The sequence below is a fragment of the Enhydra lutris genome, unplaced genomic scaffold (assembly GCF_002288905.1).
Source record: "Enhydra lutris kenyoni isolate GAN:26980312 unplaced genomic scaffold, ASM228890v2 scaffoldscaffold15, whole genome shotgun sequence".
In the NCBI taxonomy this organism is placed as follows: Eukaryota; Metazoa; Chordata; class Mammalia; order Carnivora; family Mustelidae; genus Enhydra; species Enhydra lutris.
Window position 1 is genome coordinate 1,394,094 of NW_019154099.1, and position 12,403 is coordinate 1,406,496.

Genomic DNA, 12,403 nt, shown 5'->3' on the forward strand with positions numbered 1-12,403 from the left:
GGTGAAGGCAGGTCCATGGAATGATGGAGGTTGCAAAGACTAAAGCTCCCTCCTTGCCCAAAACTTTGTGACACCTCATTGCTTCTTGGGGACATCTTCAATCAGACTTTTAGTTCTGTTAGGTAACAAAGAGAGAGTACTAAAAGAATGGATTATGGATTTGACTTAAAAAAGGGTTTTTAAAAGAAGAAAGTATTTACTTGGTGGCCACATGTAAAAATCTGAGTGTTTTAGCTCTGTGGCTGCAAACTTCAGTCATTTTAGATGCCAGAAATGCAAAACAGGGGAGTTATTTGTGCGTCAGGTGCTGTGGTGACTATGCAATCTCGGGAGCATCTATTCTACCTCAGAGGGGAAGCCACTACTACTTCAGCTTGCCATCGCCCACTGAGGATGTGACCCAATATGGACCATGATCCCAAAATTTCAAGAGAAGATGGAAATCTGGCATTTTGTATGAAATGTCCAGATAAGAAAGAAACAAAATAAAATTTGTAAGTCACCAATATGCAACCTTTGTTTAAAACCTTCACTTGACTAGGCTACTTATGAACAAACATAAAAATAACAGAAACTTTCCCTTAACAAAACAACTAGTAATTGTAGATAAAATGTTAAAAAATGTTTAAATGTACAGTTAAGCTCTTTAAAGAATAAGATAAATCAATAGAGTAGTAAGTATTTGAGCTGACACTGTACCTGCCCTGGATTTGGGAGTAGTTTATAGTCTTAGAAACTAAAGGCCTGATTTTTAAGAAAATTTTTGTTATTGTGGTAAAATATAAATTACGTGAAATTTACCATCGTCACCACTTTTAGTGTGTGATTCAGTAGTGTTAAGTACATATAACCATCATCGTTGTCCATCTCTAGAACTTTTTCATGGTCCCAAACTGAACCTTTGTACCCATTAAACAATGATTCCTTCCTCCTCTTGCCCAGACCCTGGCAATAACCATTCTACTTTCCATCTCTATAAGTTTGACTACTTGACCTACTTCACGTAAGTGGAATCATGCAGTGTTTTTCCTGTTGTGACTGACTGAATTTTTTCACTTAGCATAATGTCTTCAAAGTTCATCCATGTTGTAGCATGTGCCAGAATTTCATTTCCCTTTAAAGGTGGAATAAAATTGTATAGATACAGATATAGGTATAGACATAGATGTATAGCTATAGGTCACATTTTCTTTATATATTCATCCACCAGTGGACATCTGGATTGTTTCTACCTTTTGGGTCTTATGAATACTGTTGCTGTAAATGAATATAGGTGTACAAATATCACTTCAACTCCCTGTTTTCAAATTATTTTGGGTATATACCCAGATACGGAATTATTTGATTAAATGGTAATTCTTTTTTTTTTTTTTTTTAACAAGCTTTAGTTCACTTTATTTTTCTTGTATAAAACTATGTGGTAGCTACAGCTGGAGCCTGGGTCCTCTGCACAGAGACTCTGGTGTGGGTCTTCACAAGATGGTCCGTGAACTCCTAATAGGGAGATTTGGTGAACACAGTCTCCTTCCAGAGGTCGGGGTGAGATAGCTGTAGGTCTTGGAGATGGCATCAAAAGTAGCCTTGACAAAGTTCCCCAGGGGGTCAGTGCAGCCCCTGGCCGAGGTGTAGCAGTTGTCGATACCGGCCATCACCAGCAGTTTCTTGGGCACAGGGGCAGGGACAATGCCAGTGCCTCTGGGGGCGGGGATGAGACGCACCAGCACAGAGCCACAGCGGCCAGTCACCTTGCATGGGACAGCGTGGGGCTTGCCAATCTTGTTCCCCCAGTAGCCTCGCCGCACAGGGACGATGGAAAGCTTGGCCAGAATGATGGCCCTGCAGATGGCAGTGGCTACCTCCTTGGAGCACTTGACACCCAGACCGACGTGTCCATTGTAATCTGCGATGGCGACAAATGCCTTGAACAAGGTCCGCTGGCCGGCACATGTCTGCTTCTGCACAGGCATGATCTTCAAGACCTCATCCTTGAGAGAGGCTCCCAGGAAGAAGTCGATGATCTCAGACTCCTTGATGGGCAGAGAGAAGAGATAGATCTCCTCCAGGGACTTGATCTTCATGTCCTTGACCAGACGGCCCAGCTTGGTGATGGGGATCCACTCCTTGTCTTCGGCCTTGCCCCCGCGAGCTCCGCAGCCTCGGCCCTGGTCCCAACCACCGCCTGGTCCCGAAGCCTCCGCAGAAACCGCCCTGGCCTCCCATTCCAGGGCCCCCGGGCCCTCCGGCCCTCCCACAGCACCCGCGTCATCTGCCATTTGGTGTTCTCTCGGAGAGGAAGGATTAAATGGTAATTCTATCTTTAATTTTTTGAGGAGCTACCACACTGTTTTCCACAGTGGCTCCATTATTTCAAATTCCCACCAGCAATGTGTGAGGGTCCCAGTTTCTGTCCCTGCAACACTTACTATTTTCTGTTTTGTTTATAATAGCCACCTTAATGGATCTGAGATGAAGAAGCATGGGATTTAATGACCACTTAGGAAAAGGAATTGAGTCCTGGATCCACAAGAGGCTCAAAACCTTCTTCAGAACCAGCATTCTTAAGTGGCTAATCCCTTATGAAAAAGGAGAACTAGAAGTTAATCTACCTATCGCATAAGGATATGTCAAGGACAATTGTCAATTTCTCTCTGGTTGGAAAAAAGTTTGTTGAGGTGCAAGAACCCTGAAGCTAAGATATTAGCTCAAAAGTTTACCCAGGCCAGCAATAGCGCTGGGATATCTGGCAATTCAATGGAAAACCTCTTCGCTGGGATATACCCTTCACCAAGGATTGTTTCACAGATAAAACTCAGCTGAACATAAATTCAAAGCCAAATTTGATTCAAAAACTCAAGTATGTAATGTTGTAACCCACTATGAATAGAAGTCAACTGACCAAATAAGTAACTTGATTTGATCCCCCATGATATGTAGATAATACAATACAACCCCTAGATAGAGGTTATAAAGTAAGTATGATTGAAATGACAAGGAACAAAAAAGGAATTAAAAACATAAGAAAGAACAAGGCCTTTGGGGAAAAAAAGAGGCTGATGTAAAAAAGAAAGAATTTCTATAAATGAAAAACACAGTCATCAAAATTAAAAACTCAATTGACAGATTAAATAATCACTGAAACAAAGCCAGAGAGAAATTTAATGCATGGAAAGATATATGTGATGAAATTATCCAGACCATAACACAGAGAGAAAACAGATGAAATGTATGAAAGAGAGAGCAATGGCAGAGTGGAACATTTAGGCACCATCCTGCCAATAACAATTACACACTCTGGGGAAAAAAGCAAACAAACAACTGGGAGAACAAAAGCTGGCAGGAACTGGTAAGGATTTGATCCTTACAGAGTGAGATACGCATTTATATGGTTTTCCTTTAAAGGGACTCCCAGGCCCATCAAAGTGTAGCAGCTAGAGAGGAAGGAGAGAACACAGTTTTATAGGACTATGGAATCAGATGATGGAGTTTGGGACTGCTGGAGGAGTCTACTATTGAGGGGCAAGGACAGAATTCCAGAAAGGAGGAAGCCACATAGGATAGGGCCAAAAATCTGTGTAGACGCTCCATTCAAATCATTGGGTGATCCCTGGATCATATGCATGGGGTGAGACTCCGAGGTGCCCAGGGAGACACAATGAGAAAGCTGAGAGCTGAGTAGAGATTTCGGAGTGCCCTGTTACAGATACTGCTTGGAATTCGAGTTAAACCTATGTGGAAAATGCCTCTAGCTTTTAAAACTAAACCCCAGCAGCTATGCCTTATGCCTCAAGACTAATGATTCACCCTGGGCAAGTTGTGAAACTGAAATAGAACCACCCTAACAAAACCTAAAACCAAGCCTTCATAAGTTAAGGTCACTGCCAGTAATTTAACTGCTTTCTTTCTTTCTTTCTTTCTTTTTTAAAGATTTTATTTATTCATTTGACAGACAGAGATCACAAGTAGGCAGAGAGGCAGGCAAAGAGAGAGGAAAGGAAGCAGGCTCCCTGCTGAGCAGAGAGCCAGATGTGGGGCTCAATCCTAGGACCCTGAGATCATGACCTGAAGGCAGAGGCTTTAACCCATTGAGCCACCAAGGTGCCCCAATTTAACTGCTTTCTAAGACGAAAGTCAACACTTCTCAGAGGAAAATGAATCCAAAGTCTCTATGAGGTATCATCCACTTCACCTACTATAAAATAAAAATTTACTAGTCATGCAACGCAGGGAAATGTGACACAGAGTCAATAGAAAAGTCCATCATAAAAGGAGACCCACAGAATAACTAAATGTTGAAATTAACAGACAAGAATTTTAGCATTATTATGGTAAATATGTTAATGAATTTCAAGACCACATGGTTATAATGGGTGAAGAGAGGGGTAATTGTCAGCAATGATATGTAAATTGAAAAAGGAACCAAAGTTAAATACTAAAACAGAAAAACACAGTACCTGAAAAAAAATTCATTTCCTGGGATTGACAGTATATTAAACATAACAAAAGAAAGTAATAATGACCAGAAGACTGGCCAATAGAGATCATCTAAGCTGAAGGACAGAGAGAGACTTTTTTAAATGGGCAGATCTTCATTAAGCTGTGGGACTGTCTCAGTTAATCTAACACATATTTAAGAAGGAGAGGAGAGAGAGAATGGGACAGGAAAAAAACTGCAACTATCCTGGTTGAAAATTTTAAAAATTTGACTCAAAACAGCAACCCAGACATCTGTGGGTCCCAGCAAACCCCAAACAGGTAAGTGCAAATAAAACCATGCCTAAGTACATCATAGTCAAACTGCTGAAAACCGAAAGAAGAAAAAATCTTAAAAGCATCCAAATAAAGAAGTTACATTACATAAGAGAGAATAATTATATTTATGATGCCTAACTTCCTATAAGAAAAAAATGGGGCTAGAAGAAATAGAACTATATCTTTTTAAAACTATGAAAGAAAAACATTGCCAACTTGACATTCTATACATAGCAAAAATATTTTTCTTAAGTGCAAGTGAAATAAAGACATTTTTAGATAAACAAAAGCTGAAAGAGTTTGTTGCCAGCAGACCCCACACTATAAGAAATTCTCAAAGATGTTCTTCAGACTAAAGAAAAATAGTACCAGATGGAAATTCAGATCTACAGGAAGAAATGAAGAACATTAAAAATGATAAATATTTGTGTACATATAAAGGACATATAGGATTTTGTCATAATTAACTCTTGTCCTCCAAAACACACCATTGGGAAAACTGAAGCAGCTCACAGAATGGCAGAAAGCATTTGGCCCTGTGGAAATGGCCGCTGCCAATCTCACTGTCACCATTTGGAAGGATGGCTTGGGACTGGGTGTTAGAACAGCATGAAGAAAAACCATGGGTGATTTTTCTCTCAGGAACTATTTTTCCCACTCTTCGAGCCAGGGTAAAGGGTGTCCTTGGAACTCTTTGTGCATCCTGGTTCCTGCCTCTAGGTTTCAGGCTATCTTGCATCTAGGTTGGGGGACACAGAAGGATGGAAGGGAAACTCACCAGCAGTTCAGTGAATTCTGATCTCCTTCCCCAATCCACCTGCTGCTTGCTGTTCAGAGTCCTCAAATAGCTGGCCCAGCGTTTGGAGCTGCATTCAAGTGAGAAAGACAGTGTAGATGGAGCATGCTGACCCATTGCTGGAGGAGGTCATCAAGAAGACAACGTGACTGCTGGTTGACTTTAAATGGCACTAGGAACCACTTCAAGGACGCAGCCTTCAGAGAGCAAAGTGTGTCGAGACCATCTGGACATATATAGGACTGAGCCCTGTTAAGGTCTCTGTATAAACTTTAAAGATTCTGGCTGGTAGGTGCAGTGTTCTACCAGTCTTGCAGCTGCCCAACATAAGCCTCGTATATAAGTTTCCTTGCTTATTTAACAAGCTAGAATGTTCTGCCTTCTTCAGTCTCTCCTTGCCCTTTGTGTAAGGGGAACAGTTTCAAAGTTCACCAAGAAACACCCGAGGTTGCAAAGCAACAATCATCTTACCCAGAATCAAAACCCAAGAATTAAGTTTTGAGCACATTAAACCTGGGGTACTCATGGGACAACTGGGTGAAAATATGTCTGAAGCTTTGAAGGGAGATCTGGGCTAGAAATAGGTATTCCAGTCTTCAATCTATAGATGCCTGCAGGCATGGGACTGGAGGAGAGAAATCAAGAAAAAGTACAGAATAAGCCAAATGGAACCAGGAATAGAGTCCTGGGACCATCGGCATCAGAGAGATGAGTAGCAGAGGGGTCCAGTGGGCTGGACACAAGCCAAGGGGCTTCTGTCACATCTCCAACCTGCTCTCTCCTCTACAGTGCAAACCATCCCAGTTTCCAATGTTCCTGGTGTTTTGACCATCTCTACCTGTGTCCCCATCACCTGGGCGGATGGGGAGAGTGTTAAACATGTTGATTCTCAGGCCATACGCCAAACTCACTTAATTAGAATCATAAGCAGTGGGACCTGCCTGCCTGAGTTTTTAATTAGCTTTTCAGGGATTTCTTATGAAGAGTTAGAGAATCAGGGCCCGAGGCCTGAAGAACGTGGGAACCTCTGTGTCTGTCACCAGCATGAAGACAAGGCTCTGAGCTGGGGGAAAGAGAAGAGAAATGAGGGAGAAGGGAAAGAGAGAGATTGCCCAAGTTTGGTAGGTGAGGTGGGAGAAGGAGATGGAGGACAGAAACCTTTTACTCTCATTCTTCGAGACTTGAGGCTGAGCTCTTGGAGCAGCTGGGTGGGGCCCATCTTGAGAGTTTTGTGTTGGAGGCCCTCTGCGAGCCTAGCACTAGCTTACTGGGAGCCACAGGAAGCCACACAGCTGCAATGAGTGTGATGATGAAGGTGACAGGTGAGCCGACAGTGTCAGGTGACACTGTCTTTCTTCAAAGAGTATCCGAGGGTATAGTCCTCTTACTATTACATGACTCAATTGGCATAGGTTCATGGGTCCATTTTATGCCAAATCCAGTAGTCATGTTTTCTTCTATGCTGCTCTGGCCAAACAACATCTGTTTGGATAGGGGAAATGGAACTTGCTGAGATGCAAAGTCACACACATCAGTTTCTCCTCCAGCCTGTCTACTGAACAGGACATTTAAGAAATCTTGTGAAAAAGACCAAAGGTTAATGTCAATAGAAACCCCATTCGATGGAAGGGAATTCACCACCAAGAGCGTTTGACCTCTTCTCAGAGCTTCCTAATACTCCATGCAATTCCAAGTTTTCTTGAACTTCACTTGAGTTGTTCCCAGCCTTGATTCTTTCCTGCAAGTGCCTTACAGCTGCAACCATGCGTCCCCAGCTCCATATTCCCAGGTCCCAGCACAGTGTCTGACACACACTAGGGGTGTCTGTTAAACTTCTGAAACTTCACTTATGAGTTTAGCATCCAAGTGCCATGCGTTCTTCCTAATGTCTTCTACATTTCTTTTTTCCTCCTCCCAGATTTTTCTTCTTTTCTGTCTTGTTCTTCCCTTTTCCTTCTTCTTTCTCTCCTTTGTCTCCCTCCTCTCTCCTCCAGTGCCCCAACATTGCCAGAAGATGACTTCGTGTGCAGCTGGCGTGTGAGGAAGGTGAATTCCTCCAGTCCCACCCTTTGTCTCCCAGCTCTCCTTTCTTTTTCCTTCTCCTCTCTGCACCCAGTCCTCCATGTTGAAGCATGAATGTGAAGAACACAGTGCTATTCAAGGAAGAGGAATTAAAACTAATTCTCATTTCCTATTCATCCCTTATTTTTAGTGATTCTTAGTTTTGAGTGAAAAATTCATGACCAGCAGGAAACATACTTCATTCTAGAATGCTGCAGCATGATCCATTTAATAATCCAAATAATCTTTCAGTATGCTTAGTCAAGGCACTAAAAATTATTATATCCCCATCCACATTTGGAAGACTGTCTGATGTCCTGAGCACTCAGGACACATGACCAAAGTCCCCCTCCCCATAGGCTAGATTTGCCAGATCATCTACTGAACAATGGATAAATGCTTATGGACAAGCTCTGTGCCAGAGACTACTGAGATTATGGGTTTATGTACGTGTATATAAAGTTACACTTAAAGATGCTTGACTTGCTCGAGCCCATTATTCTTTTGACTCACTGTGTTCTCACCAGCCGTTCATATGTTTCTGAATAATCTCTACCGTTGGGCCATCTGGAGATGTGCTGGTTGATAGCTAACCACTCCTGGCAATAGCAGGGAGAGGATTAAAATTCAGGCCAGCATATTTTCCTTTCTGAAAGCAGCTCTCAGAAAAACTGAGCTTCTGCTTGGAACTATATTTATTACTTTTCATGAAGAAAGAGATTAAAAGTGGAAGAAGGAAACCCGCATTGTTGAACCCCTTCTAAATACTACCCAACATCTAAGTGTTAACTCATTTAATTCTAAAATAAAACAAAGCAAAACAAAAACTCAAAACACCAAACACAAGGGAGGACTTACTGTCTTTATATCACAGATGAAGGAATGAGAGCTCAGAGAGTTTAGGTCACTTGTGCATGACCAAAGAATTACAGAGTGCTTAAGCTAGGATTCAAACCCAATGCTGGCCAAGTCCAAAGCCCATATGCTTTCCAGTGGTGCTTTAATCTCACTGCAGGACTGTGAGTATGTCTGTACGTCACTCTTCTTGATAACTGTGCACAGTGACCAGCTCCAGAAATATCTCCACGCACCCTTCTGCCTCTCCTCCTGCATCCCTCCCTAATAACTTTCTTCTTTTATCAATAATACGTCACATTTGTATAGTGCTTTACAGATATTTATCAGGTGTTTTCATAGCAATCCTGGGAAGCAGGATCATTATGGTTTGCAGTTTATAGATGTGGAACCTGGGATCCAGAGGGATGATGGAATTGGCTCTTTGTCAGAGAGCAAGCCAGCGTCTGAGCAGATTCTGGAAGGAAGATGGGCTGTGGGCCTGGTCACTGGGGAGCCCTTAGGGCAGATCAGGGAGCTAGGATTGATGAAAGGCAGGTCAAAGGGAACGGGGCAGGCAGGGAAATATGGGCAGATGAGCATTTCACTAGAGAGGCTGAATTCTGTTTGCTGGGAATTACAGAATTTTCTGATAGTTCTATTTCCCATGTTGCTGTTTAGAGCACTTGCATATTCCCGTAACTCCTGACTCTGAAAGTTCTTGCTTCACCCAAAGAATTGTTTTCTCTTGATATTCATCTTCTAAAAGCATTATTCATGTTCCTCTTCCATCTGTACATGCATAATTTCTGACGCAGGCCCTCACCCCATCTCCATGGACAACTACAGCAGCTTTCTGATTTGTTTCCCTGTCTTTGGCCAGCTCCCCCCACCTAGCAGTTATCACTAGACTGATTTCCTTTAAATGAAACTTTAATCATGTTATTTCTCTATTTAACATCTGTTAGTGCCTCCCAATCACCTTTGGGACTAAATCCAGACTTCTTATTACAACACACGATATCCTTCATAACTTGACCTCTACCCATCCCTCCAGGACCATTTCACAGTGGTGTTGAACTACTGCCTGTTCTCACACACCTATGTCTTTCCATATCACTGCCCTGTCTGCAGTGGCTCTCTCTCCCACTCTACCCAGTTAATTTCCAAGAAGATGCCACCTTACTTCTCCTCACCTAGCACTATGTCCTTTCATATAGGCCTGGGAAGACTTGGGGTTCCCTAGCCCATGCTCCCATCGCATATGTAATAGTTGGTCTGCACATCTGTCTGCCCTTACCAGTCCAAGATACATTTGTGGGAAGGACTTTACCTTTTCACCTTTGATCTATTGCTATCCCCTATCCAATGTCCTTTCTAGGATGGGGATCTTTCCAAGGGTAGGGGAATTTTTGTAATGGTGGGGAAGCAAGTGACACATTTTTCTTTTATAAAGCATAATAAGAGATGGGGAGGGGTTAAGCTCTACAGTGTGAAAGTGTGTTTTTGTTGTTTGTTTGCTTTGTGGGTGGTGGGCATTCTTAAACCACCTTGGGAGAATTTTCCCTCTATATCCTCCACCTTGGAGATGAATACACCTTCTTTCTCCTACATTTAATATTTTAATACTTATAAAGCTTGTGAAAAGGATGCAGATTTCCATTTGGTTCAAAGGTTCATATTCAAATTAGATGAAAAAGACGTCTTAAGAGTTGAAGAAATGCTTAGTTCAAGTAAGTGATGTAGCATCCAGGAGACGTTATGACCCAGGTTCTGCCCTGTTCCAGGAGCACCGCGTGGATATGCACTGTGTAGACTTTGCGCATGACAAACCTGTTTTAAAATTATAATGCTTCAGCTACAAGCATGAATTCCTATGGTTTGCTCCCTGGCTAAAATTTCCAGTTGTGATACATTCTCAGAAAGTAACCCTTCAAATTCCTGGCACTAGGTGGTCGGAAACCCTAGGAAGATGCAGAATGAAATGCAGAAATATTTTAAAGAATCAAATTTTATCATTTCACATAAAAAAAAACCCCTCTACCTATTTGGTATTTACTTCTGTGTAGAAGCTGTCAAATTAGGCATGTCCTCTCCCTCTTCCTTTCATTGTGGGGGTGACCTTGGAAGCACATGACCTGGCTGGTACCAGATGGAGGAAGACTATACGAATTACACCAACCCCACTTGAAGGAGAAATAAACCTATATTGTGTTGTGAGAGACCAGGATAGAGAATTGTCCACTGTGACTCTCACGTATCCTTGTTTCCAATAGCTGTTCCCTACCCCTTTCTTGCACATAACCTAGCCCTCAACTGTTCTCTCTATCCCTTTTGATAAAATTCAAATTGCCTAAACCATGGCTGCTAATTCTTCTCTCTTCTGAGAACTCTCCTTGATTTAATGATTTCTGAAACTGACTGAATTTCAGCAGCTCTCCTCTTGTTAAAGCCCTATAAAACATTCTGCCCTCCTCCAAGTTAGAAATCCTATTGGGAAACTTCTTATGTCTGGAATTTTTAATCAAGACTTCTGTTGGTGAGGTCTGGCTGATAGTTTTCCATAGTTTCAAGTCATCAAGAATGCAGGTTTCATTTGTTATCACATCATAGCCTAGCCTATACTGACAACCTTACTTACTATATTTACAAATAAGGAAATACTTAAATGCATGGGACAGTTTGTCATGAGACAACTCAAGTACTTAAAATTATGCACATTCATAAATGAATTAAAAATAGTCAAAGGTGTTTAATTTAATTTGGTTTATAAAATGAGACCAAATACTATTCAAGGGGTCCTTAACTATGATTGCTAAAATTTGCTAGACTTGGGGCACCTGGGTGGCTCAGTGGGTTAAAGCCTCTGCCTTTGGCTCAGGTTATGGTCCCGGGGTCCTGGGATCGAGCCCCGCATCGGGCTCTCTGCTTGTCAGGGAGCCTGCTTCCTCCTCTCTCTCTCTCTCTCTCTCTCTGCCTGTCAAATAAGTAAATAAAATCTTGAAAAAAATTTGCTAGACTTATAAATAAAATTATGATTTATAAGATGCACTCAAAAGCTTCAGGATGAATTGCATTTTTAAATATTACTTTAATAAATCTAATAATGCCTTTTATAAACAGCCCAAACCCTGAATGATCTTTTCTGTGCATAAAATCCACATTTAAAGATATTTAAATGCTTTCATATTTAGCAGTTTACTGTGGGACTAAGTGTAGCTGATACTGACTAATGACCCACATTGGAGTCACTACCTAAGGGATAGTGAGATCTCACAGAGAAGGAGTCCAAAAGACAGAAAGCAGAATAAAGAGATAGTAGAGAGAAAAGAGAATCTACAGGAGAGGGTTCAGGAGTAAAGCTCTTGGTATGGAGGGTGCAGTCAGAGAAACATGAATAGAAGTCAGGGACAAAACAGATAAGTCAGAGAACCCTCCTGTGTGCCCAGCAAGCACACTGCAAATTTAGTATGTTGAAGTAAAGGAAGATACCTTGAACTTTAGTGTGAGGGAAAGAGGCAAGTCAGTTTTTCCCTGTTTAAATTCCCTTATTAATGTTGATGTTTCATTGTGAAAGAAATGGATCTAGGAGGGTCACCTGAAACTGACTGGCTGAATAGTAAGACTGTTTTCATTACTGTCTGTCCTACCCTGACCGCTTCATGATAAAGGCTCAACAAAAATAAGCCCTTACATGTGTATGGCACTTTATAGTGTACAAAGTGCTTTATAAAAATACCCAAACCTCACCTATTTAACTTTCACTGTAGTCTGAAATCTTTATTTTGGTATGAATTTTATTTTTTTAAATTTAATTTTTTATTTCAGTGTTCCAAAATTCATTGTTTTTTTTTTTTAAAGATTTTATTTATTTATTTGTCAGAGAGAGAGGGAGAGAGAGCAAGCACATGCAGACAGAACGGCAGGCAGAGGCAGAGGGAGAAGCAGGCTCCCCGATGAGCA

General features: G+C 41.6%; 1 pseudogene across 1 annotated transcript; it reads right to left on the reverse strand.

Annotated features, from left to right (window-relative positions):
* Nucleotides 1-1,375: 1,375 nt before the first annotated feature.
* LOC111146918 lies at nucleotides 1,376-2,273 on the reverse strand (annotated as a pseudogene). The gene has a single exon (XR_002640572.1). The product of XR_002640572.1 is annotated as a 40S ribosomal protein S2 pseudogene (transcript).
* Nucleotides 2,274-12,403: the final 10,130 nt, after the last annotated feature.